The 15481-nt window shown below is 46.1% G+C and overlaps 1 long non-coding RNA gene across 2 annotated transcripts in view; it reads left to right on the top strand.

Annotated features, from left to right (window-relative positions):
• The window catches only part of LOC102461070 (uncharacterized), a 78304-nt gene that overhangs the window by 620 nt on the left and 62203 nt on the right, over positions 1–15481 (top strand). For both annotated transcript variants that reach the window (XR_012900740.1, XR_012900741.1), the window contains exon 2: positions 584–674. This is a non-coding gene — a long non-coding RNA (uncharacterized LOC102461070). The remainder of the gene's footprint in view (positions 1–583; positions 675–15481) is intronic.

Genomic DNA, 15481 nt, shown 5'->3' with positions numbered 1-15481 from the left:
AACAGAGCTGGATTATTTGCTCTTTGTGTTGAGATGTCATGCACCAAAATTCTATTAATCTTTTTTTGCAGCCTTTTCATATAAGCTCAGGTCTGATTTGCTGTCCACTATCATCACAAGGTCTCTTTCAGCACTGCAGCTTTCCAAAGTAAAATATTTTTTTGCATAGGTTAGTTTCACCTTACTCCTCACTAAAGTGATTAACTTGCTCCTGGTTTTTTTCCCATTTTTTATTACTCTGTGCACATATCAGTGAGCTTTCTAGAATCTAGATTTCTAGTCCTAGTCACTTCACATGCATTCTATAAAATCTGTGGTAAAACAGAGAAGCAATAAAATCAGAATAAACATTACAGAGGTAATTTAAGAAAATGCACAGTTTCAAAATATTTCTCTTTTAGCCTTAGATCCCCTTCTCCATTCCTGTTCTTATTACAGTTTATTTGCCATAAGTAGAAAACACATACATAGTTATTCAAAGTCAGGAAAAATGTTTTTTTAAATAGTGGATGTGCTTTGATTTCCATTTTTTGTCATGTAAAATTAGTCCCTCACTAAGAAAGAATATTGGTTTTTATTACAGTACATTATTCTGCCCGCCTGACCATCTTGACTGAGTGATTTTGGTCAATGAACTTTTACTTCTATGGAGTTACTTCAGTTAATTTGAAGAGGTGAGTGGTTAAGATGCTCTACAAGCTTCTTTAGCTAATCAGTGTGTTAGTCATTAAGGTGCTTTCATATGCCTCCAGCAATTTTAATTATATGCATATAGTACTGTTCCCTTCTGGCAATATAATTACATTAGTGTTGAAAAGGCAAATTTGTGGATGAAAAAGTCTCATGTATACACAAGAGGCACAGATGATTCAGGATTCTCTTTGGTCATTGACCTTTCATGCTAGGTGGTTACAGCGAGTTGGTTGGATAGTCTTCAGAATTAGAAAAAGCGACAAGGAGTCCTGTAGCACCTTAGGGTATGTCTATACTACAAAGTTAATTTGAACTAACAGGCGTTAGTTCGAATTAACTTTAATAGGCGCTACACTAGCACTCCGTTAGTTCGAATTTAAATCGAACTAGCGGAGCACTTAGTTCGAACTAGGAAAACCTCATTTTATGAGGATTAAGCCTAGTTCGAACTAGCTAGTTCGAATTAAGGGGTGTGTAGCCCCTTAATTCGAACTAGTGGGAGGCTAGCCCTCCCCAGCTTTCCCTGGTGGCCCCTCTGGCCAACACCAGGGAAACTCGTCTGCCCCCCTCCCGGCCCCGGACCCGGACCCTTTAAAGGGGCACGGGCTGGCTACGGTGCCCGTGCCAGGTGCAAGCCTGCCAGCACCCAGCCAGCAGACCCTGCACCTGGCACGGCTCGAGCCAGCCACCCGATGCCCCCCAGCCCACCCCCTCTTCCCAGGACCAGGCTGGTGGCTCCCGGGAGCTTGCCTGGGACCGCAAGAGGCGGGCACCCGCCTGGGCTAGTGCAGACATCATGGACCTTGTCCACGATCTCCACACTAGGCACAGGAAAGCGGCCGGCTAGGGCAGGAGAGCTGCCAGCCTGGCCACCCAGGAGCAGGTGTGCAAGAGAATCAAGGGGGTCCACTGAGACCCCTGACCCTGAGCCCTGAGCTTACAATGGCCGTCCTGGGTCAGACCAAAGGTCCATCTAGCCCAGTAGCCTGTCTGCCGACAGCGGCCAACCCTAGGGACCCTGGAGGGGATGGACCGAAGACAGTGACCAAGCCATTTGTCTCGTGCCATCCCTCTCCAGCCTTCCACAAACTTTGGGCAGGGACACCACTCCTACCCCCTGGCTAATACCACTCCATGGACCCAACCTCCATGACTTTATCTCACTTCCCTTTAAACTCTGTTCTAGTTGTAGCCTTCAGAGCCTCCTGTAGCAAGGAGTTCCACAGGTTGACTCTTTGCTTTGTGAAGAACAACTTTCTGTTACTAGTTTGAAGCCTGCTACCCATTCCTTTCCTTTGGTGTCCTCTAGTCCTTTTTTATGGGAACTAATGAAGAACTTTTCTGTATGCACCCTCTCCACCCCACTCATGCTTTTAGAGACCTCTATCGTGTCCCCCCTCTGTCTCCTCTTTTCTAAGCTGAAAAGTCCCAGTCTCTTTAGCCTCTCTTCATATTGGACCTGTTCCCAACCCCTGATCATTTTAGTTGCCCTCCCCTCTCTCACCTCCTTTTCCCAGTTTCTCCCGGTTGTGTTCAATAAAGACAGATTCCATTTTGGAAGACATGTTATCTTTATTTTGTACATCAAGAAGAGGGGCTAGGGAAGGGTAAGTGGAAGAAGGTGAGGGAGGAATGGGACACGAGCCCCCGATGGGGAGGACTGGGCTGGCTCTGCGGGCTTCTGGGGTTCGAAGCTCTCCTGCAGCTCCCACTTGCCCCCTCTCTCCAGATGACAGCCTGCGGCAAGTGCAGCCGGGCTGATGGCCGAGTAGTGTGATGTGCCCAATGTGGGTAGTCCGGGCAATCCAAGCCAGGACTGCTTTGCAAGCGGGGCACCCCTGAGAACTGTCTGTCCGGGGTGGGGATCGGGACCCTTTAAGCACAGCCCTCGGCTAGCCTGAGACAGCATCTCCATGCTCAAAGTCCTTCTCTGATGCCCTGCCGGCACTGCTTCCGGCCATCCTTAACTCCGGTTCAGGGTCCACTTAATGTGGACATGCTAGTTCGAATTAGCAAAACGCTAATTCGAACTAGTTTTTTAGTCTGGATCCGTTAGTTCGAATTAGCTTAGTTTGAATTAACGTTGTAGTGTAGACATACCCTTATAGACTAACAGATGTATTGGAGCATAAGCTTTCGTGGACAAAGACCCACTTCGTCAGATGACCCACTTCGTCAGACCCACTTCTGCTCCAATACATCTGTTAGTCTATAAGGTGCTACAGGACTCCTTGTCGCTTTTGCAAATCCAGACTAACACGGCTACCCCTCTGATATTTCAAAATTAGACTTTCCCTCCTGAGATCCTGATTGTACAAGGTAATGAGTACACCTCTTCATGGGGTGGGAAGAGTAGGCAGTAAATAACATAGACTGAGCATGTGTGTGTTTGTGGAGGAGTTAATGCAATGGTAAATAGAGCTTTCCCATTAGGCAGGAAGAGGAAGGAATCTGCTATGACCCATCCATGTAGGGTGAAGATAAAGCAGTAGACAAATCACCATTCCCCAGTGTAGTACTGGTCAGAAAAAAAAAATTGCTGGAAAGCAACTGCTTTTCATTTCTGAGTCCCAGTTCACTGATTCAATAAGCTGCATAGGAAAGATAGAAAATATGGCAAAAGACCACCTTGGCTTAACCATGAGATCTTGCATGATCTAAATATATAAAAGGAGTCATATAAAAATGGAAGCTAGGACAAATTACAAAGAATGAATATAGGCAAACAACACAGGAATGCAGGGGCAAGATTAGAAATGCAAAGGAACAGAATGAGCTCAAACTAGCTACTGGAATAAAGGGAAACAAGAAGACTTTTTATAAATACATTAGAAGCAAGAGGAAGACCAAGGACAGGGTAGGCCCACTGCTCAGTGAGGAGGGTGAAACAGTAACAGGAAACTTGGAAATGGCAGAGTTGCTTAATGATATCTTTGTTTCGGTCTTCACCAAGAAGTGTGAAGGAATGTCTAACATAGTGAATGCTAGTGGGAAGGGGTAGGTTTAGAAGATAAAATAAAAAAAATAACAAGTTAAAAATCACATAGAAAAGTTAGATGCCTGCAAGTCACCAGAGCCTGATGAAATGCCTCCTAGAATACTTAAGGAGCTGATAGAGGAGGTATCCGAGCCTCTCGCTATCATCTTTGAAAAATCATGGGAGACAGGAGAGATTCCAGAAGACTGGAAAAGGGAAAATATAGTGCCCATCTAGAAAAAGCGAAACAAGAACAACCCAGGAAACTACAGAGCAGTTAGTTTAACTTCTGTGCCAGGGAAGATAATGGAGCAAATAATTAAGGAAATCATCTGCAAACACTTGGAAGGTAGTAAGGTGATAGGGAACAGCCAGCATGGATTTGTAAAGAACAAATCATGTCAAACCAATCTGATAGCTTTCTTTGATAGGATAATGAGTTTTGTGGATAAGGGAAAAGTGGTGGATGTGGTATACCTAGACTTTAGTAAGGCATTTGATACGGTCTTGCATGATATTTTTATCTAAGTCAAGTTGTATCTTAACTAGGCAAATACAACTTAGATGGGGCTACTATAAGGTGGGTGCATAACTGGCTGGATAACCGAACTCAGAGAGTAGTTACTACTGGTTCACAATCCTGCTGGAAAGGTATAACAAGTGGGGTTCCACGGGGGTCTGTTTTGGGACTGGCTCTGTTCAATATCTTCATCAATGATTTAGATATTGCCATAGAAAGTACACTTATTAAGTTTGCAGATGGTACCAAGCTGGGAGGGGTTGCGACTGCTTTGCAGGATAGGGTCATAATTCAAAATGATCTGGACAAATTGGAGAAATGGTCTGAGGTAAACAGGATGAAGTTTAATAAAGACAAATGCAAAGTGCTCCACTTAGGAAGGAACAATCAGTTTCACACATACAGAATGGGAAGCGAGAAATTGGAGAGAGTCCAGCGAAGAGCAATAAGAATGATTAAAGGTCTAGAGAACATGACGTATGAAGGAAGGCTCAAAGAATAGGGTTTGTTTAGTTTGGAAAAGAGAAGATTGAGGGGGGACATGATAGCAGTTTTCAGGTATCTAAAAGGGTATCATGAGGAGGAGGGAGAAAACTTGTTCATCTTGGCCTCTGAGGATAGAACAAGAAGCAAAGGGCTTAAGCTGCAGCAAGGGAGGTTTAGGTTGGACATTAGGAAAAAATTCCTAACTGTCAGGGTGGTCAAACACTGGAATAAATTGCCCAGGGAGGTTGTGGAATCTCCATCTCTGGAGATATTTAAGAGTAGGTTAGATAAATGTCTATCAGGGATGGTCTAGCCAGTAGTTGGTCCTGCCATGAGGGCAGGGGACTGGACTCGATGACCTCTCGAGGTCCCTTCCAGTCTTAGTATTCTATAATTCTTTGATTTTATTTGGGCCAGGGATGATAAAAAGGTCTAATACCCTTGGGTATGGCTAGACTACATCCCTCTGTCAGCAGAGGGATGTAAATTAGACATATTGACATTGCAAATGAAGTGGGGATTTAAATCTCCCACACTTCATTTGAATAAAAATGGCCACCACATTTTGCTGAGTCAGCAATTTGTCGGCAAAAAGCAGCTGTCAAGATGGGGATCGGGCGACAAAGAAAGCCTTTGTCGCCTGATCCTGTAAACCTCGTTTTATGAGGCATAAGGGATAGGCCGACAAAGGCTTTCTTTGTCGCCCTATCCCCATCTTGACAGTAGCTGTTTGCCGACAAATTGCTGACTCAGCAAAACACGGCAGCCATTTTTATTCAAATGAAGCGTGGGAGATTTAAATCCCCGCTTCATTTGCGATGTTGGTATGTCTAATTTACATCCCTCTGGCGACAGAGGGATTTAGTCTAGACATACCCTCTGTCCTCTGAGAGAGGTCAAATACCCACTGAGTTCAGAAATGTTTCATCTAGGAGGCTCAAGGTATTTTCATATACCACTTGGTCAACAGTCAGCAGTTCACACACAAAAGCATGTGGCTCTGCAGCACAACCAGCAAACATCGCTTTAGTATTGTATTTATCACCTTTTTGTGGGCTGGAGCCTTGAGAAAGTTCTGGCGTGTGTGTGTACTGCCCTTGTCAGTGTCTCTTGGGGTTGTGCCTAAGCAAAAAGAAACAATGTTCAGCTTAGTGCAGCCCAAATTTAAATAGTAGTAGAGTCTCAGAGCCGGTTTGCTTCCATCAAGCTTCCATGGGATCTATTTGCTACCTGGGATCTCCTCCTGCATCTTGCAGACACTTCCAAACTGCCAAAAGTCCTATCTGGTTGCTCAGGAATTGCACCTTTCTCCTCAGCAAGTGCTTACCTTGCTAAAGGACAGCCACTGTGCTCAATGCCAGCCTCTTAGTGCTGGAGGTGTCTTCCCCCCCCCTTTCTTTCCAGGAACATAAACATCTATAATTTGAGAGCCCTGTCTGCTGCAGGCTTGACAGCCTTGTATCAAGCCACTGGGAGTTTGGGTACAGCTCCACCTAGGACTAAACTCTATGATAGTTTGCACTCTCTCCCAAATGCTGTGCTTACACTGGGCCACTTATTCCAGAAAAGCAGGTGCTTTTCCGGAATAAGCTGTGAGTTGTCTACACTGGCCCCTTGAATTTTCGGAAAAGCAGTGACGATTTACTGTAAGAAATCAGCTGCTTTTCCGGAAAAACTATGCTGTTCCCGCTCGGGCAAAAGTCTTTTTTCCGGAAAACTGTTCCAGAAAAGGGCCAGTGTAGACAGCACAGAAGTCTTTTCCGGAAAAAAGCCCCGATCGCGAAAATGACGATCGGGGCTTTTTTCCGGAAAAGCGCGTCTACCTTGGCCACAGACGCTTTTCCGGAAAAAGGGCTTTTCCGGAAAAGCAGCCTGCCAGTGTAGACGCTCTTTTTCCGGAAATACTTATAACGGAAAACTGTTCCGTTTGAAGCATTTCCGGAAATTCATGCCAGTGTAGACACAGCCAAAGAGTTTAATTAGGCAAGGTGGACCCATTGACCAGTGAAGCTGCAAAGAATGGGGAAGTGCAACTGTGTGGGCAGGGTCCACCCGTAGAGGTCTTTCCTCTGCCCACCATCCCTCTGCTCTCCCAGGGTGTCCTCAAGTGTCCTCACCGCCTGTGAGGCCACTGACCCGCCGGAAGAGTCTAGTACGGCGGCAGTTTCCCGCTAAGTCACAATACGACTAAGCCCTTCTCGGCTGGGGAGCCACTGGGAAAGGTAGGAGGGCTCGGGCACACCCCCTCTTCAAGCCCCAGCCCAGGGCCCTAAGGACCAGGATTCGGTTTGCTGGTCCGGTTGGTGAGGTTGAGACCCGTAATGCACCAACCCATGGGCTATTCACAAACTGCACCCTGGGCCACTTCCTACCTTCCTCCTCTCCTCACGGTTGGTTCTGACTGCTCCGCCGGGCAACCCTTTTCTCGCGGCGGCGGTACTTCTTTTAAGCATCCTGCCAATGCCACGTCTGACGTAGGGGGAACCATGCCGCCGATCTCGGCCCCTCCCCCTTCCTGCTCCTCGGTGTGTGAGCATAGGCCGGCGTCCCTGGCTGCTGGGGCGCCTGCGTGTTCCCTGTTGATACGGTGCACCGCTGTTACTTCTCCCCTGCATGCCGGGGATGGTATGCTTGGCGAGTGGGGTGCCAGAACATCCTCCAGAGAATTGCTGGCAGCTGAGGGAACAGGCTCAGTAATATCGGGGCCAGGCCTGGCGTAGTTGCCATGCGGGCTGCCCAGGCGGCCCCATCACACACCCCCTCCACTAGTTCAGTCCCTATCTTATTGTCTTTATCGCATTTAGCTCAGGAAGAAAAATGCACGTTCCCGTGTGCCTTACCCAGCTGGTGGGCTGCATCAAATTGGTAGGGTTGCAGAGCAAGATACCATCTCATCACCTTTGGGTTGGAGCTCTTCACTGAGTTCATCCATCGTAATGGGACGTGATCCATGACCAACTCGAAAGTGTTTCCTTGACTCCAACTGGAGCCAGGCAGCCTTCAGGCACTGGACTGTGGCACTAAAAATAGCACTGCCAGCAGTCCCAGCTCCAGCTGGAGTTTAGCAGCAGCTGTGTGAGGCATGTTCCAGTCTGGGCAGCCTCACCTGAATGAGCCTTGTGTAGCTGCTGCTTGACTCCAGCTGGAGCCAGGGCCTGCTGCAAGAACTGGACTGTGGCACTAAAAATAGCACCAGCGGCAGCCCTGGCTTCAGTCCTGTCAAGTTGTCCTGCCCTGGGAGCATCTGGAGCCAGGGCTGTGGGGGCTTCTGGGGATGGACCGCAGACTCCAGCCCCACAAACTGGAAGGCAGAAGGTGAGGGAAGAGGAAGGGGAGAACTAAGGGAAAGGGAGGTGAGGAGAGGAAGAGGCTTGTGCTGAGGGAAGGAGGACAGGGCAAGAGAAGAAAGGGGCAGGAGAGGGGAGAGGAGGGAAAGTGTCAGTGGGGGTGGGGGAAAGGAGGGGACAGCGTGATGCTGGGAGAGGGGAGGGGAGGGACAATGGGGGTAAAAGGGAGGAAGAGAAGAGGGAAGGAGTGAGTGCTGGGAGAGGAGGGGGTGAAAGGAGGGGTGGATATGAGGAAGCCAGGGGAAGGAGCGTGTCATGTGTGAGGGCACTGAAGGGCATGAAGAGAACTGGGGCAGAAGGTGGTGAGGGGGTGGGTATTAGGCAAGGAGGGAAGGGGCAATGAGGGAAGGGGGAGGCACTAGGAAGGTGCAGGGTTTGTGTGTGTGTGTGGGTGAAGCAGAAGGGCAGACACTGGAGCGGAGGGACGGCCACCAGAGGACAGAGGCAGGGCAGGTGAGTAGAGGGAGGTGTTAGGAGAGGGGATGGGGAGGGCTAGCTACAGATGATCAGAGTGGGGCTTGAAGAGGGGTGGGCACAGTGGGGAAGAGAAGGGCAGGTGCAGAGGTCAAGGAGGTGGGGGGGCAGTGAGAAAGGCAGGAGTCGGGACAGAATAGGAGGGTGAGGGGTAGGGTCAGCAGATGGGGTTAGGGGAAGCTGGGAGACATGGCAGCAGAGGGGAAAAGGGAGAGTTTATGATATTTATTAATAACTTGAGTGCCACACTGGCACATATCTGAACAAGCCCATATAGACTCAATACTAGTGCACAAGGCAAAACTCACCTTGCTCATGGGAGAAAAATCTTAGAGGGAATACTTCCCCCAGCCTCTCCCCCAGAGTTAATGCAATGCAAGTTGAGTTAATGCAATTGCAGGATAGTTGCATGGGTGGGATCCTCTGGGGGCCAAACCCATCCCTATTGGTAGAGAGGATGGTGGGCGGAGTTCTTATGGATGGGGTCACATGACACAATTTGCTTCTGTTCATGTGTCCATCTTGATCTTGGGAATACTACCTCCAGGGGTGGGACTTCTTGTGGCAGGGAACATGTCTAATGCGGATAAGGGGGTGCTGCTAACAGGAGTTGGCGTGTGGCTAACATGTCCCTAATTATTGGTTCAGAAAATATGGTCACCATAGCCATAGTGCAACTTCATAAGCAGCAACAGTTGCAGATAAAAAAGCAAGTGCTGAACTACCGAGAGCTGACCCCCAGAATTGTCAAAAAGGAGTACTACCCAGGGGTGAGTAAAGTGCTCCATTACAAACCCTCAAGGTAAAACTTGCTATTTGCTCAAATTCCACTCCCTCCTCAACATACCTGAAAATAAACTATTTCCAAAAGAACTCTGTGTCTTACTGCTGTTTGATAAAGCAGCTGAGAGCTTAAATGCTCCTTGTCTGGCCTGTTACTTCTCCTCGCTGACGAAAGAAGCAAACAGCTATGTTAGAGATGTCAATGGTGATGCCTACACCAACTTGTTCCAGTAATCAGTCCACATCTTAGGGGGAAAAAAGTTTCTCCTTCATATCTGCTAAACTTCAAACACTTTTCTATTTTGAAAACTTGGAATATTACCAAGTTGTATTTAACCTGCTTTAAAACATAACTGGTTGCAGAGGCAATAGAGATTGACTTCTGTCATGTGATGGAAGTATTGATCTTTGTCATCTGTAGCTGGATCAGGTGACTGAACCAGGAAATAAAGTTGAAGGTTTACACCAGCTCCTTAGTACAGCAATATACCCTTGCAATGTTTGATTTTATGCATGGCAATTTACCAATGTCAGTATTTTATCTGTAATGAAGGTGCTGAGTGCTTTAGTGTTTTGCATAAAATTCTACTGTCGTTATGATTAAAGGGACTGAGAAATAGGATGATACTGTGTAGACTAAGAAGATAGGAGAGCTGAAACATACAATCTAACTTCCTGCAATTTGCACTTACTGTACATTTAAAAAGTGAGCTGCTGCTTAGTTGCTGTTCATTTCTGGAGCTTTGGCAAACTTTTGTTTAATAAATATTTTTGATGTAAAATTACCAGTGTTCTTGATGTTAATTTTCACATCTGATCCTTTTTAGTCTGTACTCAAGGTTTCACTGCACACTTCAGCAATTCTCTGGGGATATGGGAGTTGGAGAAGAATACTTAGGCAGCACAGTGGAAGATCACATGATTGGAATGAATTCATGTGTTCAGTAATGCGTAGGAATGGACAAGTTGGAGTAGCATGCCCTAAAGCTAAAAACAAATACTTTTAGATAGTGCTTAGGGAAATGCAAACAGTTCAGTTTCTTTGGCTTGAATTTGTAATCCACTCTCCTGAGTCTGCAGAATGGGTCAGAAAATCTCATACAAGCAAGCTTGCTCACCAAATGTTTTATGCGTCCCTTTTTATTCCTTGAGCAAAACAACTGCACACTAAAAAAACACCCCCTCCAAACAGAAGTAATTGAACACCTAAACGTCAAAAAATTGACTTGAGTTATGATAAGGTTTTGTGTCACTTGCTATTTTTTCCAACTGGTTCACCAGGCCCTTGGGTTATTACAGAAAATTATAGTACTCCTGGGTTCAGGTGGAGTGATGTAGAGTTTAGTAACTGGGTAGTATCTTCAAATAGTCTGATCCCTATAATAGTTCCACGTTTAGAAACCTACCAGAGCAGCAGTATGTACATATAGCTAGGCCTATGTTTATAGATATGGAACATGACTATTTGAACGCCACTGTTAATCAGGTGTTTTTTTCATATCATGGCAAGAACAAAAAACAAGAGATGGCCATCATCTTGTTCTCCTTACAGAGGAGACTAGTTATGTGAGCCGTGTGCCACTAGAAATATGTGTGATGTACAGTCTACAGTGGGATTACAGTTTTACTTTAAAAATAAAATTATTTCTAGCCCTTCTGATTGTCGAGCTCTGTGGATACGAGATGATCAATGTAGATAGATTGAGACATGACTATTAGGAAGGTATAAACTGCGAACTTCTCTGTTCATCTCAATGGGGTGTTAACTCAGCAGCCAAATAATGATATTTTAAATCCAACATTGTCAGCTATCTCACCAATTAAGTTGAAAGCAGAAATAGTTAACTAATGTGTGTTATCCACTGAGGTTAGAGCCATTTGATAAGACAATCTATCAGAATAAAATTGTAAATTCTCAAATCAAATAATTACCTGCTCTATTGAATATTTGCGCTCCAAATTTTCAGAGCTGCATTGCATAATAAACATGTGCAATTACTGTCACTGTAGCTACACCTCATGCAAATTATGCCTACTGAACTCTGAAAATGTAGGTTTAAAAAACCCCCTCAACATAGGATTCTGGATGAGGAAGAGAATTAAATAGTGGAGTTTGCCAGGCAGAGCTCCGTGAGAGATTAAATTGGAAAATCATGTGGTATTGGATGAGCTCTTGGGCAAACCTAAAAAAGTACATACGGGCCAGCAAGTCAAGAAAATCAGAGCGCAGCTTTTAAAAACTATCTGGGTATGTCTACACTACAGCGCTAATTCGAACTAACTTAGTTCGAATTAGTTAATTCGAACTAAGCTAATTCGAACTAACGGATCCAGACTAAAAAACTAGTTTGAATTAGCGTTTTGCTAATTCGAACTAGCATGCCCACATTAAGTGGACCCTGAACCGGGGTTAAGGATGGCCGGAAGCAGTGCCGGCAGGGCATCAGATGAGGACTTAGAGCGTAGAGCTGCTGCCTCAGGCTAGCCGAGGGCTGTGCTTAAAGGGTCCTGACCCCCACCCCGGACAGACAGTTCTCAGGGGTGCCCTGCTTGCAAACCAGTCCTGGCTTGGAGTGCCCTGAGTGCCCACACTGGGCACATCACAGCACTTGGCCATCAGACCGGCTGCACTTGCCGCAGGCTGCCATCTGGGGATAGGGGGCAATTGGGGGGCTGCAGGAGAGCTTCCACCCCCAGAAGCCCGCAGAGCCAGCCCAGTCCTCCCCATCGGGGGCTCGTACCCCATTCCTCCCTCACCTCCTTCCACTTACCCTTCCCTAGCCCCCCTTCCTGATGTACAAAATAAAGAAAACGTGTGGTCAAAAATAGAATCTCTCTTTATTGAACAAAACTCGGGGAGACTGAGAAAAGGAGGTGGGAGAGGGGAAGAGAGAGGGTGGGAGAGGGGAGGGCAACTACAATGATCAGAGGTTTGGAAGAGGTCCCATATGAAGAGAGGCTAAAGAGACTGGGACTTTTCAGTTTAGAAAAGAGGAGACTGAGGGGGGATAGGATAGAGGTCTATAAAAGCATGAGTGGGGTGTAGAGGGTGCATCAAGAAAAGTTCTTCTTTAGTTCCCATAATAGAAGGTCTAGAGAACACCAAAGGAAAGGAATGGGTAGCAGGCTTCAAACTAGTAACAGAAAGTTGTTCTTCACAAAGCAAAGAGTCAACCTGTGGAACTCCTTGCTGCAGGAGGCTGTGAAGGCTAGAACTAGAACAGATTTTAAAGAGAAGTGAGATAAAATGATGGAGGTTGGGTCCATGGAGTGGTATTAGCCAGGGGGTAGGAGTGGTGTCCCTGCCCAAAGTTTGTGGAAGGCTGGAGAGGGATGGCACGAGACAAATGGCTTGGTCACTGTCTTCGGTCCATCCCCTCCAGGGTCCCTAGGGTTGGCCGCTGTCGGCAGACAGGCTACTGGGCTAGATGGACCTTTGGTCTGACCCAGTACGGCCATTGTAAGCTCAGGGCTCAGGGTCGGGGTTCTCAGTGGACCACCTTGATTTTCATGCACACATGTTCCTGGGTTGCCAGGCTGGCAGCTCTCCTGCCCTAGACGGCCACTTTCCTGTGCCTAATGCGGAGGTTGTGGACGAGGTCCACGATGTCCGCACTAGGCCAGGCGGGTGCCCGCCTCTTGCGGTCCCAAGCAAGCTCCCAGGAGCCACCAGACTGGTCCCGGGAAGAGGGGGAGGGCTGGGAGGCATCGGGTGGCTGGCTCGAGCCGTGCCAGGTGCAGGGTCTGCTAGCTGGGTGCTGGCAGGCTTGTACCTGGCACGGGCATCGTAGCCAGCCCGTGCCTCTTTAAGAGGTCCGGGGCAGGGAGGGGGGCATACGAGTTCCCCTGGTGTTGGCCAGAGTAGCCACCAGGGAAAGCTGGGGAGGGCTAACCTCCCACTAGTTCGAATTAAGGGGCTACACACCCCTTAATATGAACTAGTAAGTTCGAACTAGGCTTAGTCCTCGTACAATGAGGTTTACCTAGTTCGAACTAAGCGCTCCGCTAGTTCGAATTAAGTTCGAACTAGCGGAGCACTAGTGTAGCGCCTATCAAAGTTAATTCGAACTAACATCCGTTAATTCAAATTAACTTTGTAGTGTAGACATACCCTCTGTGTGCAATAAACCAGTGGTTCTCAACTGGGGGTACATGTACCCTGGGGGAGTCGGCAGACATCTTCCTGGGAGTATATCAACTAGTTTAGATATGTCTAGTTTTACAACAGGATGAGTCCTTGCCAGAGTCAAGATGTACACTAAAGGAGTCAGAGTCCAGTTGTTTTTGCAATACAGCCTACCTCTACTCCAAATATTGTTTTCAAAAAACTGTGGGTGGGGCCAGGAATGGTTGAAATTCAGAGGCTTCTCAAACAATTATTCCAGGGGCAGGGAATTTGCCGCTTTTTTCTGATTACTAAAATTTGCGCACATTGTGAGTGCTACCAGAAATAAACAGCAATAGTACATAAAAAGCTATTCGTGTGTGTTTTAAAGGTCATGATGTATCTTTTTATAATGGGAGAAAATTTTTTAAGCTCTCCCAGTACTCCTTGACAGGTGAATCCTTTTTGTGCAATTTTTAAAGAGGGGAAAATCCTTTTGGGACAGAGACTAAGGCAGGAAAATGTCAGTCTGAATGATGAAAGTTATAGGGACTGAATATGGAGATGCTGAAAGATTAGAATTGAAATGCTTATGCAATAGTAATTGGTGAAATTGCCACTGTTCCAGCTATAATGCAAAATAATACTAATTTATAATATGTGGAATTTGTATGATTAGGTACCAGTAACTGATAGTGAATTAGTTTACAACTCTCTTGCTGAAGCTGAGTATCAGTACAAGATATAAACCTGAAATATTTCTCCGTGTATACAACTGTCTGCTGAAAATTACAATACAATGGGAAAGAACCAGTGGACACAAGTCAGATGTAAAGGGAACATACAGAAACGTGTTGGTAAACACTTTAATCTGCCTGGTCACTCATTAAGAGATCTTTAAGTTGCTGTTTTGTTACAGACCAATTCCACAAGCCAAATACATAGGGAAGGGTTGGAACTACAATTCATACCCAAGTTTAATTCTTGTGCCAGTGGTCTGAATCGAGATACTAGATGGCTGGGACATTATCAACCAACCAAACAATGAAGTTGCTAATGATTCTTTGTCTGTGTAGAAACTGGTGTTAGTACTCTTCCTCTCTAATTGCTACCTAATGTTTCTTATCTGCTTCTTTTAACTATCCAGTCTTTAGGTGCTTATAGACTATCAGTTTTGCCTGTAACATACTGCTCGGATTGCCCTTCCCCACCACCCTCCTACCATAGTTTTCCACTCCCCCCCCTTCCCTATTTATTTTTGGTTCTGCACAACCAACACTCCAGTCATCTGAAGAAGTGGGCTGTGCCCACAAAAGCGCATGATACTATCTACATGTTTTTTAGTCTTTAAAGTGCTACCAGACTTTTTGTTGTTTTTTAAAAGTTTATTCTGAAAAACTGAAACCTCGGAAGGCATTTTATAAATTCACCACTGGATGGAGACAGCGTATTACAATTTGTGAAAAGGGCTTATTACTAAAGGAACTATTATGAAATCCTTTAGCATAAGGGATTTCATGGAGGGAACATAATGCAGCAACAAGCAGTGAAATGCCTACTAGATTTTTATGTGGAAATAATTTCATGGTGACTTTTTTTACATCATGTGTATTTTTATACAGGTACTGAGAAAAGATGGAATTAGTAAAAAACCTTCCCTTTTCTGTACTTACACAGAAAGCTATGATTACACAGAGCAAAAGAAGCAAGAAAAGACAAAGGGAAAGGTGGCAGAGTCCTTCCTTATTCTTCTCTGGTAAAATGTGATGTGATATACTTGCCTCATGATCATTAAAGATGTTCCCAGACCCAGAGAAGAGCTGTAGGAAAGCTTGTTTCCCTTGCCCACAGAAGCTGGGAAATACATTACCTCACCCACCAAATATCCTGGGATTGATGTGGCTACAACAATATTGCAGACAAGATGTTCCCTGCCTGCTGAGGGTTTCAGGCTGAGCTGGAACTGGTGCTGCGGTTTTGGCATCAGTGGTTGGATGGTGCTCATGGCAGCCTGAGTTGCATAGGCTGGACTGCGGTTCAGACTACCATCCACAGTGGCTGCTGCAGCATTTGCCTTCTGCTGGGTTGTTTGTAAT

Source organism: Pelodiscus sinensis, chromosome 1, assembly GCF_049634645.1.
Source record: "Pelodiscus sinensis isolate JC-2024 chromosome 1, ASM4963464v1, whole genome shotgun sequence".
NCBI lineage: Eukaryota > Metazoa > Chordata > Testudines > Trionychidae > Pelodiscus > Pelodiscus sinensis.
The sequence above is the reverse complement of the archived record's forward strand: the minus strand, read 5'-3'. Positions and strand labels throughout refer to the sequence as shown.